Here is a 13,033-nt window from a genome sequence, read left to right as displayed (position 1 = left end):
ATGAGCTTTCCAGCGTTTCTTAACATCTGGCTGGTTTGAGCTCAAGGAAGAGTGAAAAAACGAGTTTGTATTTTACAGTTTGTCACACAATGCATTGCATACTGATTTATTTAATGACGTTTAAGTCCGTGCCCCCACACGGACTTATTTTTTATTTTTTGCACTTTTACTGTGTAGTTCATCCACCAGGAGGTGGCAGTGTCACAACCTGGATGCACTGACCCTCATCGCATTTATCAGAGGATATGAACTCTGGAACTGTAGCCATTTGTATTTATTTCTGTCTGACAGATTTAGGGCAATCTCGTGTTTTCATGTTAGGAGGGGAAACGTTTTTCCTACATTTGGCTTGCCCAGTGTTGATTGCTTTTTGGGGTCAGGCTCATGTCTTTGCCACAGTTTGGTAAGGAAAGTTAATTCTGACACAATTGCTGGAACGTAACTCACCCACTTTAGTCTTTTACAGTGTGGTTAATAAACTCAAATCAAAGTGCAAACTGCTTGTGCTATGCTAATAAGCATGATCCATTGTATGTGATTCGTTTCCTGTTTATCACAATGGAAACACAAAGCCTATAAATGTCACTGGACTCTCATGCTACTATAGCTGTGTGTAGGAAAAAGGAAATGATCATTTATGAGACTCCTATAACTCAGGTTGAGTTATAGGAGTCTCATAAATTCATTTACCTTCTGTGTATTGTAAAACCGGATATGTCAGCAGGATATGTTGAGGCGGTGAATTTTCATTTGTCTTCACGCTATGTTTTAAAGTCAGCAGCGTGCTTTGACTTTATTCTCCCCTGGGCTTCTGCATTTTTAAAACTTGAACCAGCATGGTAACAGCTCACTGCTTATTTTACTGGTGTCAAGAGAGAAGATGCTGGAAAGCTGACAGAAGTCGGTAGATACAAAATATTTGCCACATAAAGTTTGCCAATATGAATGCAAAGAGCAGCCATACTGTTAGTCAAACTCCCAGCACCCCCCACCCCACCTACCCACCCACTCACCTCTACACAGACACATGCATGCATGCAAGCACGCACAGATAGAGGAATTACAATTTTGTAAACACATTTTAACACGGGGAGCATAGAGAAAGTTGGTTTAAATGACTTTAAACATGGCGTGGTTGTTTGTTCGAGATGACTCGGAGTATTTCTGATCTACTGGGAGTTTCCCACAAAACCATTTCTATGCAGAGATGAACTGAGACAAAGAAGATGTCCAGTGAAAACACGCGTCTCACTCCTGTCAGCTAAGAACAGGAAACTGAGGCTACAGTTCACATGGATTCAGCAAAAGGGGGCAATAGATGATTGAAAAACACTGCCTGTTCTAAGCATTTCTGCTGCAGCGTTCGGATAGTGGGGCCAAAAATTTGTATAAACAATATCAAAGCATGGATCCATCCTGACTTCTATCAGTGGTTCAGCCTGGTAGGGTAATGCTATTTTCTTAGCACACTTGGGTCCCTTAATACCAACTGATGGTTTAAACCCCACAGTCTGCCTGAGCATTGTTGCTGACCGTGGTCATCCCTTTATGACTAAAGTGTATCCATCTTCTGATGGCTGCTTCCAGCAGGTTAATGCACCATGTCACAAAGTTCAAGTTATCTCCAACAGGTTTCTTGAACATAACAGCGAGTTCACTATACTCAAATGGCCTCCACAGTCATCAGATCCCAATCCAATAGAGCCCCTCTGGGATGAGGTGTAACAGAAGATTCATATCATGAAGGTGCAGCTAGCAAATCTGCAGCAACTGTGTGATGCAGTCATGTCACAATGAACCAACATCTCAGGAATGTTTCCAACACCTTGTTAAAATCTATGCCACAAATAAATAGGGTAGTTGTGAAGGCAAAATTAGGTCCAACCTGGTACAAGTTGTACCTAATAAAGTCTCTGATGTGGGTCTTATGCTTCTTTGTTAAACATTTCTTAATATGTTGTTGTAAGAAATCGTTTTCACAAGCAACCTGTATGCTCTTTCACACCATACATTGTTCCTATACTTATATGACATGTGTGCCGGATGTTAATATGTTTGTACCAATGATCAAACACTCTTACCTCGTCCAGTACATCCTGTTCTCCCAAGTCGCTGTTTTGTTAAAAGACCATTACCGTCAGTGTCACATAGTGTGCGCTTGAAGATGGCAGAACGCTTTGAGTGTCAGCAACCATAATACACTGATTGTTCATTTCTCTCTTTCTATATATATCGTTGCCATTATCATCTCCCTGTTATTCCTTCATCATATGAGGCAGCATAAGGGCTGATTCAATATATATAACTGCCAGAGAGTCGCACAACATAACAGATCACAGTTTTTCTTGGCCTGAGGCTAGTTTCAAACACGGGTAAAATTAAAAACAGGGCTAGGCAAACCATCATATACAGATAGAGAAAGCAATCAAGACATAGACAGTCATGCTGTCTTTTTGTACAGAAAGTATAAAGAAAACAGAAATGTTGAAATAATACATTTTATTATTTTTTCCAAAGCATCATTATGACCACATTACAAGAACTTACAGTATTCCTAAAGACTTTTGAAGTATAGTTGTTTCGGTGTTCTGACTCCTGTCTTGTACTTACGCTACACGAGTGGGAAGGTGGGTGACAACAAAGAGCAGGAAGAATGTTTTACTTTTAAAAGTCCGGTGATCTGCACACACTCAAGTAAACAGCTGATAAGAAGAAAGGACAATACACAGGGTGTAGTCTGTTTATTGTTCAAGGGCCTGACATTCACTTAACCTGACTTCTTAAAGCTTTTAAGCGACCCTACAAATCACTGGCTTACACCACTTGAGTAAGAACCTTGTAAGAATAATGATGTTACTGATGCTTTTGTTGCAAGCTGTAAGTGCTGTATATCATGATTAGGTATATGCTGCATGTGTGTGTGTGTGTGTGTGTGTGTGCAAATGCATCACATGGGAGTAAATGAGGCAGTGTGTTTAAGAAAACAATGGCTGTAATGAAGATCAACGATCTACATCCCAGAATGAAGATAAAGCAACTTGTGTCAAGAGACACCCAAACATAAAGATTTTGATAGTCAAAGTCAAATTTATTTCTATGGCACATTTAAAGACAAGCTCTATATATAAAATAATCAAATGACACAAAAATGTAGAACAAAATGACAGAATTTAATGAAGGAAAAAAAAAAGAGAAAACCCGAAGAAGAAGTAGCACTAAGAAAAATAGTCAAAACTAATTTGGATTTAAAAGCCAGAGAATAAAAGTTTTATTCTGAGTTTTAGAGTTAAATCAAGAGTTAAAGGAGTTTTGCTTTTCGTAATCATTGTTTTCTTTTTAGCTTAAAAGCAGTAAGTGGGGATTGATGTTTCCTTCTCTCTACACATTGTAAAGTAGCTAACAAAGTCATATAACTTACTAACAGTTTTACCTCAAAACTACTGCATTTTCTTTGATTTTAATCACATGTGAACAGAATTTTCCGGAAAAATAAATACATTTATGACAGAAAACAGCATGTTTGGGAGGATCATTAATGAATTATTAACTGGGATTTACATATTGGTTTATTAAGTGAAAGATCTCTGCTCTGATATAAAGAGGAGACACAAATCCCTTTCGGGAAGAGCATCCAGTGTACAAATCTGCCAAATTAAACATGTGGTGACCTGCCGTCAATAAGAGAGCAGCTGAAAGTAGCTCTATTAATTTCATGACCTTTCTTTCATGACTAATGAAAGGAAGATTCTTTTTTTAAAACAAGACTATTATCTCAAAAACCTGGTGGTAGATATCCTTGTAGATGCCAGGGAGGGAACAGAAATAGGAAAAAACAGAAATGGGAAAAACAACAACGGAAATAGGAAGAAACAGATTTCCTAAAGCACAAGGAAAGTGTTTCTGGGGAGACAATAACCTGACGGACCAGTTGCAGGAACCCAAAACATGGTAGGTGTGTTTTTATCATGATTCATATATTACTGATGACGGATTTTAAGGCTAATAGTTAGACTAACACACTTCTCATCTTTTCTTTCCTCACAAAACCGATAAATCCTCCACTTTTAAGTGTCTCCCAGTGCAATTCTTAGCATATTTTGGTTTCTGCAACTGGTCCGTCGGGTTATTGTCTCCTCAGAAACACTTCCCTTGTGCTTTTGGAAATCTGTTTTTTCCCATTTCTGTTTTTGTTTTTCCTATTTCCGTTGTGTTTTGTGTGCTTTTGCAGCGTTTTTCTTATTGCTGGTGTTTTCTTAAGTTGCAGTCTGTTTGGCTTCTCAGGGCCACCGTACTAATCACGGTAAACACATAAAAGTTAGCTGAACTTAAAAGTTCATTAGAACTTTAATATTCTGATTATATTTGACATTTAACTTTTTCCTACAATAAAAACCAACATGTCTGATACTTAAATAAAAACATTCTCTGTTACTTTCCAATTATGTCTTTCTTGGGAATAAACTGATATAACTTACAACAAAATCACATTTTCAGTTTAGCAAAACTCACAATTTATCGTTCACCTTTGTAATCCTTTTTAATTAAACAAAAGCCAACAACTGGAATTTATGAAATTCCATACTTGAGAAAGTTATGCCTCACTTGCATTCTCTAATGAAATATTTAACAGCTTAAGTACATTTTTTCAGTTTAAAAGTGTTTTCTTGGATTCCAGCAATAACACATTGCACTGTTAATATTCATGAAATACTAAAAAGAATTCATTTTAAAATAAATGTTAATACCTAAGGGCAATATGTACTTTTGAATATCTGAATATCAGATTTGATTAATTATCCTGCAAACTGTTGAAACTCTAAAATGCTAAAATGTGCAAACACTGTACCACTGATTGGATTCTATTAGTTTTTCTGTATATGTTTGGTTAACATTCACATTGAAAACAGTGACTGGCAGGAACTAAGTTGACATATGTTACGGAAATTTTAACAGTAACCTGCAACACAGCCAGTGAGCGTTTTGAAACGGTTTAATAACATATTGCAATATGGAGAGAAACCTCCCAGCCAAAACACTAGCATCATCTCTGAAATTTGACGTCTTATATACACCATCACAGACACTCTCAACCAAAGAACATTCCACAGCACATCACGTCTCCCTATAGCTTCAGTCCAGCTCAACCTGGACCCTTTCCCACCCTAAGAAAAGTTACGACCACCCATCACCTCCCTTAAAGCAAGATGTCTGGAGATCTTCCAGTCTACAATGGGTCCTCTGTGAAGGTGCAATAAAACTTGGGGCCTTGTGATAACATTCTACATGCATGCAAACTGTCGACAGTACTCTTACTATACTAAAGAGAGAAAGTGATATTACTATTACTATGTGATATGATTAAAATATGTGATTAATACATGAGAAAAGAAATCTGCCACCACACATGATTTTTATTCCAAAAAGAATCAAATAAACCTGAAATATTAATCATTAAATATGGTATTTATTTTTTGCAACCATCTACTATGCCTAAAGGAGACACTTAACCACCGCAGCGCTGTCTTTCTGTGTTACTTTTGTGGATGTTAGCAAGTTTTACAGGGACTGACACTGACCCAAACATTATTTGATGTCCTCATAACAGAAGGGGCTATGGCTGTCTTATACTTTATAGTAGCTAAAGCCTGTAAGCTGCAGAACCTTAATAACAGAAGATATCAGTGAGGATGAGGTCAGAACAACAGATTGATTGCATGTCTGTTGTATTTCTTTTTTACTTAGCCTTAGCAAGAGTGACACAAAAAGGCAGGGAAAAAAGCCACAGTTGGAGGGTGGCAGTGTATCTGTTATATTTGGGTTTTTCATCTGAAGGTGATGGTTCAGCCACAAAAAAAGCTAAAAACAACACGATAGAATGAGGGGTTGCTTAATGGATGTCTTAACGTTGTTTTAATTGCACTGGCAATTGAAAATATTTGTATTTTCCCAGGAAAATGAGACATCCAAATATACATGGAATACAGTATATAAGGCAGAAAGAGTGCAACTGTATTATTGTAGGGTCAGTACCTTATGCGCCTTGAGGCAACTCTAATTGTGATTTGGCACTATGTTAATCAAATTGAATTCAATTGTACAAGCTTGGATGTCAATATTTGATATGACACTTATTCTTCAACACAGCCTGAAACCTCTTAGGCAAGCTGACTGATTTCGTCTTCTTCTTCGTAGCCTTCAGAGAGACTTTATCCAAGGACAAATCTCAAAGCTGTTCTTTAGATTTTGACTGCCTTTTGTTCTGTTTTCTGCCAAGATGATCTGACTTCACTGAGGTGTGGGGAGGTGAGTCTATGACAGATAATTGCAGGTCTCTCTGGGAAATGAGATTTAAATCTCAATAGATGAATAAAGGATAATAATCAAAATCTTACAGTACTTTTCTGTGTTTACAATTCCCTTAATTTTGACAAGATCCCAAACGTCACTGGCTGAAATGACGTCCCAAATCATGAAGAGCCTCCACCGTTTTTTACTGATGTCTATACATGTTCACTGTTCCTCCAAACACACTAATGGTTTGGATTCATCATTCCACAAGACCCCTTGCCACTGAATTTCAGTGCAATTCTTGTGTAATTTGCCATAAATCAGGCTGTTTCCCTTCCTTAATAATGGCATCTTGACATCCATCTTTCTACCAGAACATATCTGTTGAGGCTTCAGTGGATAATTGAAAAGCCATATGCATCCCCCAGGTCCTATGTCAGGTCTTTGCTAGTTGTTTTCCTGTTTAAGGACAGGACTTTCAGATATTGTTCAACAGCTATAGATTCATAGTCCTTACACTTCTTTTGTCCTCCACTTGTTCACTTTTGCCAGTTTTTGAACGATACGCTGCACAAAATGCTGAGCTATACTCCTTTGGGAATCGCCTTGTTGTTGCAGAAATGCTATTTTATGCCTTTCAAGCCGTGTTATCTTTGGCATTTTTTCATATATTCAGGTAAAGAAAGTGGAACTAATTGTGTTTCTGTGCAAGCAATGTAAAGTCCTATCCCATTTCTTTAATATGAGATTACAGAAGCTCATTTTGTCAGTCTGGTACTAATAAGTGGAGCAGGACTTCATTGGTTTTTAAGCATAAGGTCTGGCAAGGATCTTATCCCCTTACCTAATGGCAGTAAGGGTGTCGTTGCCTAGCCTGTAGAGGACCATCCATGGATATGCCTCCATGGTTTGCCACTAAACATGTTGAATGCTGTTAGAGGCAGCATAATGTTCTCCACGGTTCTTCTAGACCAGGGCTGCCCAATCCCAGTCCTCAAGAGCTACTATCCTGCAGCTTTTAGATGCATCCCTATCCAACACAGCTGAATCAAATGGTTTGATTACCTCTTCAGTATGCCATCATGTTTGGCAAAGGGCTGATAACAAGCCATTCATTTGATTCGGGTGTGTGGGAACAAGGATGCATCTAAAAGCTGCATGACGGTAGCTCTCGAGGACCGGGATTGGGCACCCCTGTTCTAGACCATAGGTGTCAAACTCTGGCCCGCGGGCCAAATTTGGCCCGCAGCCTAATTACATTTGGCCCGCGAAGCCATACCAAATTACTATTAGCGCTGGCCTACTGGTATTATACAGCTAATATATATATTGTTTAGTATTAAGCTTTGCTTGTTCCATATTCAGTTTTTCAGCAAAACTTGTTTGAGTCCATAAGAAAAGATTAATTCTTATATATAGAGGAAAAAAATTTTTTTCAATAAATATTAGCGTTAGCCCGCGACTTTGTTCCAGTTTTGAATTTTGGCCCACTGTGTATTTGAGTTTGACACCCCTGTTCTAGACCCTTTGACATCTTTCACCTGTGCTCTTTCACAATTGCAAAAACTGGTGAAAAAAAAAAAACAGTCAGAAAAGCATTTCCCATGTCACCGACTTGCAAGTGTTGCAATTGCATAAGTATAAATTTGGATGTGTTAGGATTAAAATACAGTGTACTGAAAATATAACACATGCATTTAATATGGGTTTATAAGTGTAATTACAGAAAATAGTTTGCCCAGGCAGAGGATGAGATGACATCTCCTAATTTGTTCAGTTTTTGGGGGCTCGATTAAGTGTTAATATTAAGTGTCATGTTCAATATACAAGTAAGAGGCTGACATGAATTCTAATTACACCAGACACTTATAATTACATTATCTCTGACATGACATAAACACAGCCTTGGGGTGAATGTTGGAGACTTCAGTAGCAGTCCTGTAACTTGCAGCTTCATAATGGTTTAAGCATTAAAGGACTGATATGAATAGAAGATATTAACATATTGTACTTTAAAAAGGAATTTCCACAAACGTGCCACTCTATAATTTTTGGCACACACAATAGTAGAAGGTACTGAGATAAAGTGGCAGTTGAGAAACTCAAGAAAATCATTATATGTGATAACCAAATCTGCCAGACTGAAGCTTTGTTGACCACGTTTAAATCTGTAATGGTAGATTGATAAGCATCTGCACCATTTATTCAAAAATGGAATGGTTTGACTGAAAAAAAGGTTTCAAATATTTGATTTATCAGCTGGTATGTCTTTCTGGTTTCAGTGCTGCATATTTTGCATCTCTGGAATTTCAAGAGAAAATGTCTCCTAACAGTTCATTTCTTAAATGCCAGGTTTGTTTGAGCAATGAGGTCTTGCATGGTAGCTTTATTCAGCTAGCTACATAAACTTTATTAAGTGGATGTAGTTGCGTTACTTCCCTGATGTTGCTTGCTTTTAAAATTCAACCAAAATGTGTTTATGTATTTGTAGAGCACTATACAAATACATAAGCCGAAGCTATGCAGAGGGATAGAAAGATGGAGAGAGATAGAACATGTAAAACATATGAATACATATCATTGTGTATGGCATTTACACATAATTATTATGGAAATGGAACAAACAACAATTAGAAGCAAAAAACAAACAAGAGAAGAGTTGTTTCCCATGTTCACAGCTGTGTTGTTACATACAGTGGCTTGCAAAAGTATTCGACCCCCTTGAACTGGCAAGCTTTAATTGCAGCAAAGTATTGACTCAGGGGGCTGAATAATTACGCACACCCCACTTTTTAGTTATTTATTTGTAAAAAATGTTTGGAAACATGTATGATTTTCGTTCCACTTCTCACGTGTACACCACTTTGTGTTGGTCTTTCACGTGAAATTCCAATAAAATTGATTCATGGACCAGACTTTGTCAAAACAGAGGTAAAACTGTGGGAGTGAACTCTTTTATTCTGTTCTGCAATGACTAATCTTTAGACAATATGTTAAACCAGGGAACAACCCACTTGAAATATAAATAAACAAAAGGTTAAGAGGATCCTGCAGACATTGTTTGTTGATAATAAAAAGTTTTAGGCACTGTAATTTAAAGGAAATAACAGATGTGTCTCATCTTGGCACAGCTGTCCAGGAAGCTTGTTCCACAGGTGAGTACCATAAAAACTGCTTCACTTTTGTTTCGTTCTAAATATGGGAATGTACATAAATGGTACGTTCCCTTTAACCTGAGCGTTCTGGGTGTTTTGTGAGGCACGAGTAGATTAAATGCTTCGTAAACTTGTACCAGTATTTTTAGGATCTGTCCTTTGACACACAAAAAAAACCAGTGCAGAGATTTGAAAATAGAGTAATGTGCTCAAGATCAATAAAGATACTCTTATAATATTCTCATCTGTATCTACTTCAAACATGCATCCATTTTTAAAAAATATTTTTTAATTTTTTTTATCTAGCTGTGAAAATCTAGGCCATAGTCCAGAATTATGCTAAGATTTCTGGTCTGGATTTAAGACTTAAGCATCTTTTATAGACAGGCTTTTATAGACTTTCGTTCTTTTTTTTTTCTTTTTCAATAAAAACAATTTCAGTCTTTTCTGAGTTCATTTTCAGGAATTTTTGGCATATCTACTCAATAATTTGTTTACTGCAACTTTTGTGAAAGTGTAGGGGACCATAGTCCTGAGGTAGCACCGATAGTTGTGTGTCATTGGGTGTTAGGACTTTTTGACCTGTCACTATTTAGATGAATATTGTTTATTACTTTAAAGACATCTAAACTGAACATACTGCACAAAGTGACATCGGAATGATGTGTTGTTGTTGGGGTGTCGTTTTTCCGGTGTACAATTTTGGTCCAATGAAGAGGTTGTTTTGTAACGCCAGGTTACGTCTTTTTCTGACGTCTGCTTAACATCTAGTGTTGATATCCGTCCCTCTGTGTACAGGCTATTTATAGTCCAAATGCGGTCGTTGTCGATGTCTTTTCAATGTCAAACCTACTAATTTTTGACATCAATTTAATACTGCTTCTGGAGGCTCTGTAGTCCCAGTTTTTAAGAGGCTGGAGGGCATGTTTTCTGTACAGTAACAGTAATGCACGAGGGAATGCTGAGTGATCAGTGGATGTCCCCAGCTTCTCACAGCTAATTTGCAAAATGTGTGCATCAACAAAGACTGTCAAGCAGGTAGTCCAGTTCATACATGCATACTTGTACAAACTATTCGTACTTTCTGTTGCAACTTCTCTCTCAGTCCAGCTACCGATCACAACCACATTTATTTGCTCTTACAATCAGCTCTTCATAATAAAACAGGATACTTACAAAATGAACCATATATAATGCAAATGCTCTTTGAATCTTATTAAACACGTTGTAGTATGAATTCCAAAATTTATAATATTACATATATTAATCATATAAATTTCCTGTAGCTGTCATAGACGTCTACATGTCGACATTCAAACTAGGTCCACAATTTGGATGCCCAACCATGAATGTCGAATAGATGTCCAGAATAGCTCCTGGACCGACAGACCCAATATAGACATGAGCTGCATGTCTATCAGATGCCCAGTGTTTATTGGGAAAGGTATTAAAAAGAGTGTTACCCATTAAAAAATGGGTAGACAAAAATGGGTAGACAATGTAATGTAATTTTTTATTAAGAAAGCACCTTCTGATTCTACTGTCCGCAGAGATGGTCAAAAAAGACACCCTATTGTCAAAGAGAGCAGTATCGGCCACAGGCCTTTGGAAATAACTAGGTGTAGGATATGATACGAGTCTGAAATGATCCAGAATACACAAAAGTTCTTTGGTAATGCTATTGCTGTGTTGATCAATATGCATATTAAAAACACCAACTTAACAATGTTAAAGTCATGCCTAATGGCAATCTAGTCAATCCTTTGCACTTTATTTTGAGGGTCTATAAAACTGAAATTTGGAGGGGCTGTTTCAATAATAACCATTGTTTTTGTTTTACGAGGTTTTATTTAGGAACATAAAATCAAGATAATTTTTGGAAATAAAATCATTAAACAGGATGAGCTTGCCAGCCAGACTGGACCTTTAATAAAGCTAAATTTAGTTTAGTAGAAGCATTACCTAACACAGTCTGTGGCTGGCATATAATAGGAGTTATTAGATTAGATGTATTAGCTGTGTGCTTTGAGTACACTTGGTTTCTTCTATTGTTGTGTTTTTGCCATCAGCTATCTAGGTTCACCAGTATGTTTAGAGAAATAACATGGGAAATCTCATCAATGATACACTTCTGACTGCTGCCACGTGATGTATCTTTAATTTGGCATGTGTTAATAACATAGTAACACTGTGCAAACTGTGTAAATGAGAAAGGTAATAAACTGCAGAGAAAAAAATGAGACAATTTGATGGTCAGAGCAGTTTGAAGCAAATAGATGCTCTGCAAAATGCAGTAACATTCACTTAATCTAACTACTTTGTAATTTACAAACACATCAAACATCCCATGCAAATATCTATTTCTTTCATGTCTGATGCTTCATGTGTGCACTGTGTGTAAAGCAGTGAAATGCAGTATGTGGGATGGTAGGGCGATCAGGGCGATTGTGGCTCAAGAGTTAGCAGTTCGTCTTGTAATTGGAAAGAGCCCCGGCTCCGACAGTCTTGGTCGTTGCGTCCTTGGGCAAGACACTTCACCCGTTGCCTACTGGTGGTGGTCAGAGGGCGCGGTGGCGCCAGTGTCCAGCAGCCTCGCCTCTGTCAGTGCGCCCCAGGGTGGCTGTGGCTACAATGTAGCTTGCCATCACCAGTGTGTGAATGTGTGTGTGAATGGGTGAATGACTGGATGTGCACTTTGGGGTCCTTAGGCACTGGTAAAGCGCTATACAAACACAGGCCATTTACCAGGGTAAATCCAATCAGCCATAGTTCAAGGAGGTAGATGCATTAGTTTAGAGGAAAAATGCTGCACCACAAAAAGCACTGACAGATTGAGCTGAAATGAATAGTTATGGGATGGTGACTTTGCTAGACAGAAAAAAAACATCATGATGCTGGAAAGCATTACACTGTATACAGAGGGTGATCTCTCTGTATACAGTGTAATGCTTGGCTTTTTGGGAAAGACACCAATTTTACCACCAAGCTCTACATGAAATATTTTTTCCTCTGTGGCTGCAGACAGCTTTGGATCCTCTTGTGTTCTCGGTTATGCGTTTTTCTCATAAAGGTCAAATTAAATGACCTGGTAGCATTTCCGATGGATTCTTGAGGGTTTTTCTTTCTTGTGTCTTGGAAGCACTGGGTGCTGGTCATGCGTAGGGCAGAGATAGGACTTGTACACAGTATAGTCATAGCCTCAGGCTACTCTCTCCTTCTGGTACAACCATTCTAAGCAGATAATACATAGGAAACAAAAGTTATTTAGTAATTAAGCATTGATTATACTGTGCTGTACACACGGACAGATGAAGACTCAATGGCCAAGCAGTCACTTCTTAAAATTCCGTTGTCTCTACAGACAAGTCTGTGTCGTCACAAAAAATATTATAATTATTAAGATTATTATAAAATGGCAAGGTTTATAAGAACACAAAGCTTTATATTTGACAGTGATTATCCAAATGTAATTAATTTCTTCGTGAATGATATTAAATGAAGATGTGCACAGTCTTTGGTACACCTCAAAGAAATGTTTTTAATTAATTAGCACAGTGTCTAAATCCTAACCGACTGCAGGTAAGATCAGA

General features: G+C 37.7%; 1 protein-coding gene across 1 annotated transcript in view; it reads left to right on the top strand.

Annotated features, from left to right (window-relative positions):
* The window catches only part of tmtops2b (teleost multiple tissue opsin 2b), a 28,370-nt gene that overhangs the window by 1,647 nt on the left and 13,690 nt on the right, over positions 1-13,033 (top strand). The window lies entirely within an intron of this gene.

Source organism: Rhamphochromis longiceps, linkage group LG16 (assembly GCF_057381845.1).
Source record: "Rhamphochromis longiceps isolate RC_006_pf linkage group LG16, R_longiceps_female_GT1.1, whole genome shotgun sequence".
In the NCBI taxonomy this organism is placed as follows: Eukaryota; Metazoa; Chordata; class Actinopteri; order Cichliformes; family Cichlidae; genus Rhamphochromis; species Rhamphochromis longiceps.
Note: the sequence above shows the minus strand (reverse complement) of the source record. Positions and strands in the feature narration are given on the sequence as shown.